The sequence below is a fragment of the Narcine bancroftii genome, chromosome 3 (assembly GCF_036971445.1).
Source record: "Narcine bancroftii isolate sNarBan1 chromosome 3, sNarBan1.hap1, whole genome shotgun sequence".
In the NCBI taxonomy this organism is placed as follows: Eukaryota; Metazoa; Chordata; class Chondrichthyes; order Torpediniformes; family Narcinidae; genus Narcine; species Narcine bancroftii.
In genome coordinates, this window is record NC_091471.1 from 157,740,947 (window position 1) to 157,757,428 (window position 16,482).

The 16,482-nt window shown below is 45.2% G+C and overlaps 1 protein-coding gene across 3 annotated transcripts in view; it reads left to right on the forward strand.

Annotated features, from left to right (window-relative positions):
* Window positions 1-1,494: 1,494 nt before the first annotated feature.
* btc (betacellulin, epidermal growth factor family member) overlaps window positions 1,495-16,482 on the forward strand; it is a 77,711-nt gene continuing 62,723 nt past the window's right edge. For all 3 annotated transcript variants that reach the window (XR_011353869.1, XM_069925552.1, XM_069925551.1), the window contains exons 1-3: window positions 1,495-1,636; window positions 2,138-2,227; window positions 15,518-15,583. The gene's annotated coding sequence lies outside the window, so the exon portion shown is untranslated. The remainder of the gene's footprint in view (window positions 1,637-2,137; window positions 2,228-15,517; window positions 15,584-16,482) is intronic.

Genomic DNA, 16,482 nt, shown 5'->3' on the forward strand with positions numbered 1-16,482 from the left:
GAGTCACATCGGGAAAGTTAGGGAAAGGTTTCAATGGAGGATGAGGCATGACTTAATAAAAGTGTGTAAGATTATAAGAGGCATGGATAGGGCGGACATCCAGAAAAAATTATCTCGGGGCAACAATAACAAATACCAGAGCACATCTGTTTAACGTGAGTGGAGGAAAGTGAAGGGGTAGATTTTTTTTACATAGCGTGGCGGGGACCTGGAATGTTTTGCCAGATATGAGGGTGGGGGCTGGTACAATAGGGACATTTAAAAGACTGAAATAGGCACATGGATATATGAAAAATCAAGGCTTATGAGTGTGAGGTGGGGAAGGTTAGATTGACCGTGGATTAGGTTTATAGTATAGTATATTCAATAGGTCAGCCCAACCTTGCGGATCAAAGGGCCTGTACTGTGCCTAAATGTTCTATGTTTGAGAGATTTTACCTGCCTAAAAGATATTAGTTACTAGTTCCAAAACTGACACTAGATTTTTAATTTCAGATTTATTTAATTCTCCTAACATCTATGGTGGGACTCGAAATACCATACTGACGGTCCAAGTGGCTGATTACTAGCCCTGTATATTGACAACTTCTCTCTATCCCCATAACTGGGCTAGCATGAAATGAGAAGTTTTGAACTGGAAAATGTGGGAAACATTCAGTAGATTAGGCAGCTTCTGTGGTGAGAGAATGAAAGTGAAAGTGATGAACCCTTTTTCTGTACTGGCAGAGGGAATGGTCCAGGTCTTGAAGCTTGCCAGTGCAATTCCACCAACGGCATTGATAGCAGCCAGATACAAGTGTGTTCAGTACCTGCTCTTCTGGTGGGTTTTTTTATTTGCTGGAAACTCTGAAGTCAAGGAGAGCGCATGAGACCTCAGGATGTGTTCGGATGTATAGGAGTATAATCCCTTGTCGGTTCACTTTAGTTTGAATATTGAATAAACACACTGTGCATTCCCACTGGTGCTATATTTAGACTAGTGTTAACTTGAATTGGCATAACACCTATAGGAAAGAGCAGATGGGAATGTCATTTGACCACATGATAATGATAATGTTTATAGTCACAAACATTGCACAATGTATTGTACGTATGCACTGACATTCTTACTTACTTGCTGCAGCTTCTTAGAAAGAAAAATTATAACAGAAAACGAAATGAATTAAATTGAACTAATTTAAGTAAATTAGGTGGATAATGAATATCCAGATCAATCCTAGTGCAATTTAAAATGACAGCAGCCAGTCCTTTTGTGGAGTCAGAGCAGTCCCTGATTAGTGTAACAAGGAAGGTTCAAGAACATTTTATGAGGAAGCTCATCAAACAACAGTCAAGGAGCAATTTGTAGAAAATTAGAGAATGAAATAATAATGTACAGAAATGGAATGGATGAAGGTGACACTGATGATGCAAAAATATTCACTGAATAAAATTTATCTTTGGGGGGAAAAAAAACATTTTATACACAATCTTTCCATTGTCAAATACAGATTTGGGGACCGTTTTGCAGGCCATCTACACTCTGTCTACAATGGCTCTCCTGAGCTCCTAGTCCTGCCATCTCAACTCTGCATTCCCACCCTGACATGTGTGTCCTAGGCAGGACAGTGGTGTGAACATAGTTTTCCAATTTCAGGTAAATGTTTTCCTCTCTCTTCTTCATAGCTATTTCTGTTCATTCCCTCCTCTCCCCCATTTTCTGTCCCCTCTCCAACCCACCCTCACCCATTCGCATACCCTCTCTCTCTGATTCCTTCCAACTACATTTCCCCTCTCCCCATCGGTGGTTTCATCTGGTCTCTTTACATAGCACTATTCTCATCTTCTTGTCAGCTTCAGCACTCAACCCCCCCCCCCCCACCCACACCCTGTGACTCATTGTCCCCCACCTGACACCCTTTTTTCTTCTTGCTTCTCTATTTGGCACCTGCCATTCAACTGCCTCTGTCCATCATCCTGCACCCTACCCTGGTCCACCATCCCCTACTGGCCCCTGTGTAACTCCTCCCATTCTGTCCTCATTACATTGGCTATCATCCCCCTTGCACTCTTAGTCCTATCGAAGCATTCCGGCCCAAAACATCGACCAGTCTTTCTCACTGACAGATCCTGCTCAACCCACTAATTCCTCCAGCAGATTGTGTGTTGCTCCATATTCTAGTATCGACAGGCATCCTGTGTGTTCATGGACCAGAACTTCGATGGCAGAGAGTGCAAGGAGCGCGAGGTGAGTCCCAATCATATGGAATATAGAATGTATGATAGTGAGAGACACCACCACATAGATCAAAGCCATCAATAGAGAGTTATGGGAATGAGTTGGGAAAGGGTGAGATTGTTATGGAGTTGATTTACCTAGATTGGCACAACATTGTGGGCCAAAGGGCCTTTACTGTGTTGTAATATTCTATGGGATAAGCAAAGTTAAGAGGAACAACCTGGGCATCAGCACAGGTTCTGTCTCGATGGGCTGTATCTTCTTCATAATTCGATGCCACCATGATGAAAATGTTCAGATCAAGATGCATCATTAGACAGCAAATACAGAGGGTAGTGATGAACACATCACAAATTAAAGAACCAGAGAGACTGCAGATGCTGAAATCTGGAGGCAAAATCAATAAGCTGGAGGAACTGCTGCTGCTGAGATTCTCCTGCACATTTGTTGGCATCCCAAAATTTAACAGCTATTTATTTATGGAAATATTGAAGCACAATTGTTGAGCAAGGTTTTATATTATATGATGTGCACAGATGAGGAAATGGTGGCGCTGTTGTGACTTCAGTGCTGCCGCTGGTGCAGACCTGCGGAAAGTGGAGTCACAGCGCTCGAGCAGGGTCCAACCGCCCAGTACGACTGCTGTCAACTCTGTACAGGCTCGAAACGGCTTGTAAATGGAGGTAACGGTGGTTTTACTTTAAAAGACTGCAACCGCAGGGTCTGCGCCCAAAATGATGGTGCCCGTTTTTGGCAGTAGCCACATGGGAGTTACAGATTCTGGGCAAACAGAGGACTGGTGCAGGGCATCAGAAAACTAGGAGACCTCCCCTTCCCCCTCACCCCCCCCACCTAGTGTTTGAGAAGGAGAAGCAGAAGAGACAACCGTGGAACAGTGACCCGATGGCAGACCAGTGAGGTCCTCTGAGGCAAAGAATCCAGTCAGTCATCAGTCAGCTACTGATGACTGTGGTCAAGGAATTCACACTGGGCTGTGGACTGCTGGAGACTGGCTCAAGGGGTACCAGGTATCGGAACTGGGATGCAAGAGGGTGTCAATGGTGCTGAAGGGCTCCTGATAGTGTCAGAGGTTTGGATCTGGAGCTTGGGCTGCCGATGGATTGGCTGCAGGGGCTGTGGAATCGCTGGAGGCATGGTGAGTCTGAGGGGACTCTCTTTTGCTTCTCTTTCTCTGACAGTAGGAGATGCTTCAGGCAATTTCTGCTGATGGAAAATCTGTCTGGCTTACAGCAGATGAAAATAAATTTTGTGCAACATTGTCTTTATTATAAGACAATAAATTGAATCTTGAATCTTGAAAACTCTCCTGGGCCATTATGTGTAAAAAACCTTCGCTGCAATCACCATGTATATGGATGGTCGGGGTAGGGATATAGAGGGGTTTGGGTGCAGGTCAATGGGCCTACGAAATATAGTTCAGCCCAGACTTGATGGGCCAAAGGGCTGGTTTCTGTGCTGTAGAGTCTGTCCTATGGTTGTGTGACCATTTCTGGCCAATTGATAAATGGTCTCTGCTGCTATCTGGTGGACAACTTGCAATAGAAATCCTGCCTGTATTTCATTCAATGACTTGAATTTCCAGCTTCTGGAGTTAAACAACAATATCTGGGACCTGTGCAATACACAAATGTGCTGAGAAACAGGAGGTCACGCAGCATCCATGAGAAGTGAAAGATTGCTGATGTTTAGGGCCTGAGCCTGAGCCCTTTATCAGGAATCAGTATTTTCTTTTGTTTTTGTGTTTCAATTTCTGCCAATAGTGCAGCCAACCAGATTCTCCACGTTACATTATCTTCTCCCTGATTGAATTCCATTTCCCAATTTGCCAGTTTGACAATGTCTCATTTAAAACATTTCTACAATTGTTTTTGAATTCTCTATCTTTGGAATCTCTTCATAATTCCAATTCCCAATCGCTGGAACCTCTTCCTTTATTCCTGATTTCCTGATCTCTGGAACTCCCTCCACTCCTCCAAGGCATATGTGCTGGTCTGCTCGCAGCCTCTGACATACTGCTGATTTCTTCCTCATGTATTCCTGCACAAGCTGATTCTACTGTTCCTTCAGGACATGTGTCTGAGAGCTCCTGTGTTTGAAGACATACCTCCACACGTACACTTCTTCCAATCAGGTACATTGTATTCTGTGTTCGTGATGTCATCTTCCCAGTGACAGAAAACCCAATGCAGATCAGAGTTAGAGAGCCAAACAACTCGGAATAGATCCTTTGACCCAACTCGTCCATGTTTACCTAATTGCTATTCTAGGCTGCTCCCATATGCCTGCATTTTTCTTCCATATCCTTCTAAACCCTTCCTGTGCACAGATCTGTCCAAATGTCTTTTGAGCGTTGTAATTGTACCCACATCTCCAGGTTAGATTTTGGGTTATTGTCCCCCTATCTACGTGATATAAAATTTAGAACATTACAGAAAAGTACAGGTCCTTAGGCCCAAAATATTATGCCAACCTATATAAACACACTCAAAAATCTAAATGTTCCCTCTCTCACACCCCTAGCCCTCCAATATTCATACATCTATGTGCCTATCTAAGAATCTTTTAAATGTCCCTTTTGTACCAGCCTCCACCACTACCCTTGGCAATGAATTCCAGACACTGTCTACTCTTTGTGTAAAAAAAACACAACCCCAACATCTACCCTAAACATTCCTCCCCTCACCTTGTACAGATATCCTCTGGTACTGCCACCATGGGGAAAAGATGCTGGCTGTGCACCTTATCCGGGGGTCTCATAATATTGACTGCTTCTATTGTCACCTCTCATCCTTCTTCACTCCATCTTGCTTCAAAAGACATGTCCTGCATTCCAGATAACATCTCCTTTGCACCCTCTCCAATGTTTCCACATCCTAATCGTAATGAGGTGACCAGAACGGAACACAATATTCCAAGTGTGCTCTAACCAGAGTTTTATAGACTTGCAATATTACGTCATGGCTCTTGAGCTCAATCCCTTGAAAATATTGGGTGATGGTCCCCATATCCCCAGTTTACATTTAAAACCATACATACAGAAAACAGGCCCTTTGGACCTTCTAGACTGTGCCAAACTATTATTTTGCCGAGTCTCACTGACCTGCACTTATCCCATACCCTCCCCCATGCATACCCCTGTTCAATTTTTCCTTAAATGTGAAAATTGAACCCGGGTTCACCACTTCAGCTTGCAGCTCATTCTATACTCCCACCACCCACTGTGTGAACAAATTCCATAGAATATTCTCCCTATTCTCTTTCACCCTTAACCCATGTCCTATGGTTTATATCTCATTTAACTTCAGTGGAAAAAGCCAACTTGTATTTACTCTATCTGCACCTCTCATAATTTTGTACGCCTCTATCAAAACTCCCCTCATTCTTCTGTGTTCCAGGCTTAAAATCCTAACCTGCTTAACCTTTCTCTGTATCTCAGTTCCTAAAGTCTCAGCAACATTCTAGTATATCTTCTCTGCATTCTTTCACTCTTTATTTGATATCTTTTGTGTAGTTAGGTGACCAAAACTACTAACAATACTCCATATTTGGCCTCACCATTGTTTTAGACAACTTTACCATAACATTCCAACTCCTGTATTCAATAGTAAAACACAAAAGTCTGAAGATACCATGGATAAAGTAAAAACACAATGCTGGAGAAACCAGCAGGTCAAGAAGTCTCCTTTATACAGCAAAGAAAAAAATATATAACCAACATTTTGGGCTTGAGCCCTTCATCAAGATATGGAATAATGAAGGGGCTCAATCTCAAAATGTCAGTGATACATTTTTATCTTTGCTAAATAAGGGACACTGTTTGACCTGTTGAGTTTCTACAGCATTGTGTTTTTACTCCTATATTCAATATTTTGATTTACGAAGGCCAATGCGTCAAAAGCTCTCACTAACACCATCTACCTGTGTCTCCACCTTCAGCGAATTATGATGCCCTTGTCGATACCTCGACGATATCCTTATCGCCAGTCATGACCACGAGGGGCACAAGGCCCATCTCTGCACCCTGTTTAGCTGCCTGGCTATGTGCCAGTCAATGTGGCCAAGTGCCAGTTTGGCAAGCAGCTGCTGCATTTCCTGGGACACACCATCTCGGCATCAGGGGCTGCCCCAGCACCAGGAAAAGTCGCGGCTGTCCGGCAGTTACCTAAACCCACCACCCTCAAAGGCCTGCAAGAATTCGTAGGTATGGTAAACTTTTATAATCGGTTCATCCCTGGCGCCGCCTTCATCATGTGACCACTTTTTGCATTGATTGCCACTAAAGATAAAGTCCTGGTCTGGTCGGAAGAGGCAGAGGGCACTTTCATGGCTATGAAGGATGCTCTGGCCAGCACCACCTTACTGGTTCACCTGCACCTGGAGGCACACACCGCGCTCTCAGTAGACACCTCAGCCACAGCCATTGGGGGCGTGCTCGAACAGTGGGTTGATGGACAGTGGCGCCCTCTGGCCTTCTTTAGCAGGCACCTTCGCCCACCGGAGCTCAAGTACAGTGCTTTTGACCGGGAGCTCCTGGCGCTGTACCTGGCCACTTGGCACTTCCAGTATATCCTGGAGGGCAGGCCATTTTCAGCGTTCACCGACCACAAGCCCCTCACACAGGCCAAGGATCCGTGGTCGGCCCGCCAGCAACACCATCACTCTTATGTATTGGAGTTCACCACCAACATCCGACACAAGGCAGGTAGAGACAATGTCGTGGCAATCAATACCCAGGCTCTTGGCCTCAACTACACGCAACTGGTGCAGGCGTAGAAGGAAGACACGGAGACGCAACCCCTCCGGACCGCCATTTTGGGGCTCAACCTCCAGGACATTCAGTTGTCGAACAGCCTGGACACGCTGCTATGTGACGTTTCCATCATTTCACCATGCCAGGTAGTCCCACCACAGTGGAGGTCGCGGCCCTTCAGCATGGTCCATGACCTAGCACACCCCTCGGTGAAGACATCGGTGTGAATGGTGGTGGAGTGGTTTGTATGGCATGGGCTCAAGAAAGAGGTGGCCGAGATGGCGTGGAGCTCCACTCAGTGCCAGGCCTCCGAGGTACATTGGCATACGCAGGCCCTGGTTCAGCAGTTCGACCCGACACTAAAGAGATTCCAGCACATACATGTCGACATTGTGGGCCCCCTGCCAATGTCCAGGGAGGCACGCTACCTCTTCATGGTGGTCGACTGGACCATGAGATGGCCGGAAGCCATCCCCATCAAGGAGACCTCCACTGACACACGCCAAGACTTTAGTCGGCCACTGGATCGCCAGGTTCGGAGTTCCAGCGCACATCACCAGAGACAGAGGTTCCCAGTTCACTTCCGTCCTCTGATCCCAACTGGCAAACCTTCTGGGGGTCAAACTCCACCACATCACAGCCTACCATCCGCAAGCAAATGGTCTGGTGGAAAGATTTCACCGCCACCTGGTCGGCCCTCATGGCCCACCTCACAGGCCTTGGTTGGGCGGATGAACTATCGTGGGTCCTCTTAGGCATCAGAACAGCATCCAAGGAGGATTTACAGGCGTCACCTGCAGAGCTGGTATACAGCATGCCTCTCTCATTGCCCGGTGAGTTCTTTGGCCCAGAACCTGGTTCTACACCCGAGCACCCGAACCTGTTGGCAGATCTCCGCAGCAAGCTAGCCTCGCTAGCCACCCCGCCACCCAAGCATCACGGCGCTCAACCGACCCATCTTCCCAAAGAGCTGGACTCGGTGGAATTCATTTTTGTTTGGCGCGGACCTCACACTGCACCTTTGCAACGCCCGTTTGAGGGCCCGTACAAAGTCCTCCAGCGATCTGGCAAAACTTTTACATTGGAAATTGGGGGAAAAAATGAACTATTCACCATGGACCGCCAAAAGGCAGCACACTTGGACCTTTCTCGGCCAGTGATAACGGCCAAACCCAAACGCCGAGGTCGTCCGCCCAAGCAGCGGGACGTGTAAGCCGGTTCTGGGGGGGGGGTTGTGTGGCGGCGCACTCTCACATGGCAAACTGGCCCCTCTTGTACCGTCACTTGGCAGGGCAGCCATGAGAAGATGGCGCCATCAGGGTTCTCCTTTGCCTCGTGTTTCCAGCCCAGTGTGCACCCTGGGCAGCCGTTATGATGTCACCATGCATGTGGTGGCTGAGCTCATGCTGCCCTTAAAGGGGCGCGTGTGGGATTTGAATAAAACAGTCATTGAGTGCATCCAATTTCTTTGCTGTAGGTACCGCTACACAGTGTTATTTTCAAGTGATCCTATATTTACTCTCACCTCTCTTTTATTCTTTATTTACTTGAAGAAGCTTACAACCCTACTTTAAAGTGCTTTTAGCTACTTTCTGCAAGTTTTTAAAAACTTCCCAATCCTCTACCTTCCCACTAATTTTTGCTTTGTATGCCCACTCTTTTGACTTCATTAGTCAGCCAGTTGTGACATTTGAATATTTCCTCTTTTTTGGTAAGATTTATCCTGCATTTTCCTAATTTCTTGCAGAAATTCCATCCATTACCATTCTGCCCCCTTCCAATCTACTTTGGCCAGTTCCCCTCTCATGCCACTCTCATTCTCTTTACTCCACTGAAATAGCAACATATTAGACTCTTTCTCCTTTTTAAATCTCAAATTGAACTCAGTCATATTGTGATCACTGCCTCCAATGTTTCCTTTACTTTAAGCTCTCTCATTGCCTCTGATACATTACAAAACACCCAGTCCAGTACAGCTGATCCCCTCATGGGCACATCAATAAGCTGGTCTAAAAAGTCATCTGGTTGGTTTCTTCAAAATCCCAATCTCCGGAATGGAGGACCATCGCCTTCCCAAGATCGTGTTGTATGGCGGGCTCTCCACTGGCCACCGTGACAGAGGTGCACCAAAGAAAGGGTGCAAGGACTGCCTGAAGAAGTCTCTTGGTGCCTGCCACATTGACCACCGCCAGTGGGCTGGTGTCGCCTCAAACCGTGCATCTTGGCGACTCACAGTTTGGCGGGCGGCAGCTTCCTTTGGGGAGGACCGCAGGGCCCGCCTCGCTGACAGAAGGCGGGGGAGGGGGAACCCGGCGCCCAACCCCAACCAACCAGTTTTCCCCTGCAACCGCTGCAACCGTGTCTGCCTGTCCCGCATCGGACTTGTCAGCCACAAACGAGCCTGCAGCTGACGTGGACATTTACCCCCTCCATAAATCTTCGTCCGCGAAGCCAAGCCAAAGAATCTACTTGCATGTTAAAATCCCCCATGACTACCACAACATTGCCCTTCTGACATATCTTTTCTATCTGCCTTTGCAAATTGTTGTCCACATCCCGACTACTGTTTGGAGGTCTGTATTTAACAGCCAACAGTATAGTTTTGCCTTTGCCATTTCTTAAAGCAATCCATGGAATGATTCTATATCTTCTGATTCTAAAGTAGGTCACCTCTTTCTAATGATTTAATGTTGTTCCTTACCAGCAGAGCCACATTGTACCCTTGGACATTCAGCCCCCAATACATCCATCCGTTAGCCATGACTCAACAATGACCACAATATCATACCTGAAAATGTGTAGCTGTACTACAATGTCATCCATTTTATTTCTTATGCTGTGCACATTTAAATACAAAACCTTTAGCACTGTATTTGTCGCATCTGATTCTGTGTCCCTGTTACATTGCAGCACATCCCCATGGCTGCAGCATCTTTTCAGCCACACGTTTATCTGCACTATCTTCCTGTTCTGACTTTCCCAAGCTCGTGGCACCAGGCATTATCCAGAGATTATTACCTTGGAGGTCCTGCTCTTCAGCTTGTTTCCTAACTCCCTAAATTTACATTGCAGGACCACTACCCCATTCCTACTTATGTCATTAGTACCAATATGTACCATGACCTCTGGCTGATCATCCTCCCCTAAGAACATTCTGCACCCACTCAGAGAAATCCTGGACCTGAGTACCCAGGAGGCAGCACACTCTCCTGGAGTCTCTTTTGCAGCTGCAGAATCTCTTAACTGTTCCCCTGACTATCACTCTACCCGACCTCACCTTTCTCTTTTGAGGCTTAGAGCCGACAACGGGGCTATTCATCTGGCTGCTTCTTCTGCCTAGCCCACATAGTTCACACCCCTCCCCCACAGCAGTATTCAAAGGAGTATACTTGCTGATGAGCAGAATAGCCACAGCCATACACTGCACTCCCTTTCCCTCTCCTGACTGTCACCCAGTTTCTTCCTCCTGTTGCACCCAATGTTGTCCTCCTGTTTACACATTGGGTGATGGTCCCCACATCTTCATTTTACACATTGGGTGATGGCTCCCACATCTCCAATTTACACATTGGGTGATGGTTCCCACATCTCCACTTTCACATTGGGTGATGGTCTCCGTAAATCCAGTTTACAGATTGGGTGTTGTTTTGCAGAGCAACTCCATTTTGAGGGGGTGTTACTTTGCTTTGAGTTCACCATCATTTTAAATTCCAGCCCTCTCTGACTGGGACCTCTCTACCGTTGGCCTCTGGATGTAGAGGGACAACACTCAATGTTCAAGTGGCACAATACAGCCCTTGGGTCTCAATGTTCAGATAGCCAGTCTTTGCAGTGTATGTTAGAAATGGCTAGTTTTCAATGTAAATCCAACATTTATTCTTCTCTGCAAATCCTGCCTATCTCCTGTTTCTTTCAATATTCACTTTTGTTTCAGATTTCCAGCATTTGCTGTTTTGTATATTATAGTACTCTCCCTCATCCATCTCTCTCTATACTGCATATTACTTCATTAGACAGAGTAGCTGAATCCAACAACCCATCTCCACCCTTTCTCAGCCAACACCTGAGCTCTCCTCCCATACCCTGTGTTCTCTGCACAATCTACCTCCCCACCCACCAACCACTGTTCTTCCCCCTGCCCACAAACCTTTTTTTGAAATCTAATTTTAATTCTCTTGAAAAGTCTTCAACTGGAACCATTTACTTTTTCTCCCTCCACAGACAATGCCTGACCTGCTGAGTGCATTTTCTGTTTCTAGTTGCCTCTGTTTGTGTTGTCCCTTCATGGAGACAATCCTCTCTATCATTTGGACAATGGTCACATTGATTTCCAAATGGTGTGGCTAATACAATCAATGCTGAGGGACAAATCTTCATGCAGTGACTTTGACTTCTACATTCCCTGACTGAGTATTGGGTCCATTTGGTATTGGGTAGGCACAGCACACCCATTGGCCGAATGTATATGTGCCCCTCCCAAGGCTCCTGAATAAAGGTGACTCTTCCACAGCCCCCTCCCCAGTGCAAGACAGTCAAGCAGCATGGACATGCCTTTGTTCTGTAGCAAATAAAAGCCTATCAGTTTGTTCACTTCAGTCTTTTGGAGTCATTGATGGTGCATCACCAGATTCAAATGCCACTCTGGGCACTGTCTGTGGAGTTTCTACATTCTGCCTGATTCCGAGTGGATTTCCCCCAGCTGCTCTGGCTTTCTGCCACATCCCAAAGACGTGGGATATTCCTGTAAATATCCAATCTTATTGAGATTTTTGAGGAGGTTACCAGGAAAGTGGATGTTGTCTACAAGGTCCCATATGGGAGGTTAGTCAGATGCTAGGTATTTATGGTAAAGTAGTAAACTGGATTCGACTGAATGGGAGAATCCAGAGAGTGTTGGTGGATGATTGCTTCTTAGACTAGAGGCCTGTGACTAGTGGTGTGCCTCAGGAATCAGTGCTGGGACCAGTGTTGCTTATCATCTATATCAATGATCTAGATTATAATGTGGTAAATTGGATCAGCAAGTTTGCTGATGACACGAAGACTGGAGGTGTTGTGGACAGCAAAGAAGGTTTTCAAAGCTTGCAGATGGATCTGGACCAGCTGGAAAAATGGGATGAAAAATGGCAGATGGAATTTAATGTTGACAAGTGTGAGGTGTTGCATTTTGGAAGGGAAGCTAAGAAAGGACATAAACGGTAGGGCACTGAGGAGTTCAGTAGAACAGAAGGATCGGGGAATACAGATACATAATTCCCATAAAATGGCACCACAGGAAGATAAAGTTGTAAAGGTTTTTGGCATATTGACCTTCAAAAATCAAAGTATAGGAGATGGAATATTATGGTAAACTTGTATAAGAGATTGGTGATGCCAAATTTGGAGCATTGTGTGCAGTTTTGGTCACTTAACTATAGAGTGCAGAGAAGATTTACTAGGGTGTTGCCTAGTGTTACAGGGAAAGGTTTTACATGTTAGGACTTCATTTCCTGGAGTGTAGAAGTATAAGGGGAGAATTGATAGAGGTATTTAAAATTATGATAGACAGAGTAAATGTAGATAAGCTTTTTCCACTGAGTGCAGGTGAGATACAAATCAGAAAACATGGGTTAAGGGTAAAAGGAGAAAAGTTTAGGGGGCAATATGAGGAGGAACTTCTTCACACAGAGAGATGTGGGAGTGTGGAATGAGCTGCCAGCTGAAGTGGTGAATGCAGGCACAATTTTAACATTTAACCAGAATTTGGACAAGTACATGGATAAGAGAGGTATGGAGGGCTATGGCATGGGTGCAGGTTAGTGGAACTAGACAGGAAAAATGGTTTGGCACAGACCAGAAGGGCCAAAGGGGCCTGTTTCTGTGCTGTAATATTCAAAGATTCTAAATTGCCCCAAGTGTAGTTAGAGGCAGGAGAATTGGGGCATGGAGGGGAATATGAGGAAAAGCAGGAAACATAGATTTTTGAATTGTTAGGAAATTAAGAGTCATGGGGAATAGGTGGGTCCACGGCCAGATCTGCCATGATCTGGACAATGGTTGAATGGTGGTGCAGGCTTGATGGGCCAGATGGCCAACTGCTGCTCCTATCCCTGATGTTTTAGAGTAATTGCATACCATCTTTAGTGCAGCACATTAGGGCTCCCAGAGTGGGTAGTAGCAGTCCAGCAGAGAGTCTGCCAATTGTCAGAAGGAAAGGACTTCCTCCGAAGTCTCCTAAACTGGAAACTGAAGCCATTTTTTGGGTTTTAATTGTAACCAATCAATATTTTAAAAGTTACTGAGTGCAAGTCCAGGCACTGCTTGTTAATAGAATGTCGAGGTGCGTGTGATTGGGGCTGTGAAATTAATGGAGCAGCACTGTTCTGTCACTTTTTCCCACCATTATGGACTTGCACACCCTATTAGGAAGAGATTTCCTGGTCTTCTGCTGCCAGCACGATCACACTGTGAGATGAACAGTTTCATCCTTACTTTGTTTCTGGAAGTTTCTATCAGAGTTGGATTCTGTAAAAGGTCTGTCAGCTGATCTCCAAGCTCTGCATAGGCTCCTTACCCACCAACCAAAAAGAAGGACCCAGCAGGTGCTAGGACACCCTAAACAGAGGGACCCCACCGTTGCCAGGAATGGATGTTACTGGTTCTCAGGACTTGAGCCATCGATCAACTAATCCAGTGTGTTAGATGGCTCGCAAGAGTTCCCTTGGGACCAAGGGCATTTTAAATACTATAAATAGTTCTCTAATTGTTTCCCAAATCCAAAGAGTTCATTCTTTGAATGGGGGAAACACTGGTGTCTGTCGTATTTCTCTGGGTCTAACGAGGTGGAAGCTTGTATTCCACACAACGCATGCACAGCACAAACTTTCGGCACATTTACAACAGCAGTTTCAACACAATTTCTAGTGACTAAGTATCTTGAATGGCTTATTATCACCTACTATATACCACGATGAAGAGCTTTGTTTGGCATGCTATTCAGGCAAGTCAACTCACACAACAGGTAGTACAATAACAACAAAAAAAACTTCTCCATGAAAGACTCGGGGGTGGTTTTGATGAATGGCAGATGTCCAAGTGTTTGTATGTGTAGCCATTGCAGAATAAGTAAAACATGGGCTGCCAATTGGATGACATGGAATACATAAAATAGTACAGTGCAAGTCCTTCAGCCATGATTAGGGTTACAAGTGTGATAGCCATGGATAAAACCTCTGTCCCATGATATTATACTGACCTATGTAAACCTACCTCACAACAATCTAACCCAGTGGTTCTCAATATTTTCTTCCCACTCATATACCACTTTAAGTTTTACCCATGTCATAGGTGCTCTGTGATTAGTAAGGGATTGCTTAAGGTGGTATGTGGGTGGAAATATAAAGTTTGAAAACCACTGTTTTAAATCATACCTCATTGACTCGTTATGTGCGTGGTTTCATAACTCCAAAGGCAAAGGGCCAATGACAATTTTTATCAAGTAAAATATTTCAGTAACAATTAGGGCAGTGGATCTCAATCTTCCCTTCCCACCCACATACCTCATATCTAACCCTTCCCTCCCTCCCTCACGGTCCATAACCCTCTGTTTTTTTTTATATCCACGTGCCTATTAAAGAGTCTTTTTAATGTTCCTATTGTAACAGCCTCTACCACCACCCCCGCCAATGCAGTCCAGGCACCCACCACTCTCTGTGTGAAAATCTTACCTCCACGTCTCCTCTAAACTTTACTCTACTCACCTTAGTGCTGCGGGCACAGTTGCTGAGAAGGGTAGGCGTTCTCAAATTGAATGACCATGTTCTGCAAAATGGAGGACTGCCTGTCCATTGCAGCACTGAGTTCGTGCAGTGCAGACAACAACCCAGACACTGCCTGCACCTGCTTGGCAACTTCCCACCCAGCATGCTGCATCCTCCTCCTCCCTCAGATCGGCAAGCATTTCTCTCTCCTGATTCAGCTGCATCTCAGCACGCAGGCGATCCCACTCTCCGTCCTCCTTATCCAGCCACATCATTGTGTTCTTCAACTCCTTTGAGAGAAGCTGACCCTTCGTCAAGACACTGAGGTGACTGATGGAAGTAAATCAGTTGTGGATGTCCTGGAACAACAAATCTCTCTCTGAAAACCGACAAGAACCTTCCTGAGCGGTAACCAATTACCTTTCAAGCACCAAAGCCCGGTGAACTTTATAAATGTTAAATTCTGTCACAGTATAAGAATTGTCTGCAACCAGTGAACTTGGAGATTGGTCTGTGAACCAAAGAACTTTTCTGAACTTACAGACACATTATATACACATGCACTTAGAATGAGAAGAGGGTTAAGTAAGTTAATAGTGATAAGTTTGATTCTATTTTCATGTTTAAAGATAATTAAAAGCAACTTTTGTTTAAGTAACCATTTGTCTTGGTGAATATCTATTGCTGCTGGGTTTTGGGGGTCCTCTGGGCTTATAACAGAGTAATGACAAGGCAGTGCAGTGGTGGCAATGGTGTAAATTGGTGGTTCTCAACTTTTTTTGGTCTAAGGCCCACTTGGCTTCCGGCATAACAGTGGCAGTGACTGAGGAACATTTTCAAGTCAAAGGCAGTTCAGTAAGAAACATTTCTTTATCTATTTTAAAGTATTTTATTTAACATCTTTGAAGAGCAAAAAAAATCAACAAGCATTCACTGAACATAAAAACTCCCAATCAAAGCTCAAGCTGCTTTATTAAGATCCTTGTTCATGAAGTTTTAGACTTTTGGAAATAGATACATTTTTGAGATTTAAATAAAAGCCCGATAACCATACCTATTATCTCAAAAAACACTGATGCTATGTTAAAATATTTAAAAACCAGCTAATAATGAGAACTACATGCTATTATACACTGTTCGTTATGTACTGTAAGTTTTGTGTTTCAAACACAGTGTTGCCAAAGCTTAAATGAGCTATTTCTCAGCGCATCTCAGTCACATTTTAGTTGTGTTTTGGGGCTTGTCGGTATTTCGACACCGTGAGCAGGAAAGGGCTTTGGCAAATACTAGAGCGCATCGGATGCCCCCAAAAGTTCCTCAACATGGTTATCCAACTGCACGAAAACCAACAAGGTCGGGTCAGATACAGCAATGAGCTCTCTGAACCCTTCTCCATTAACAATGGTGTGAAGCAAGGCTGTGTTCTCGCACCAACCCTCTTTTCAATCTTCTTCAGCATGATGCTGAACCAAGCCATGAAAGACCTCAACAATGAGGACGCTCTTTACATCCGGTACCGCACGGATGGCAGTCTCTTCAATCTGAGGCGCCTGCAAGCTCACACCAAGTCACAAGAGAAACTTGTCCGTGAACTACTCTTTGCTGACGATGCCGCTTTAGTTGCCCATTCAGAGCCACCTCTTCAGTGCTTGACGTCCTGTTTTGCGGAAACTGCCAAAATGTTTGGCCTGGAAGTCAGCCTGAAGAAAATGGAGGTCCTCCATCAGCCAGCTCCCCACCATGACTACCAGACC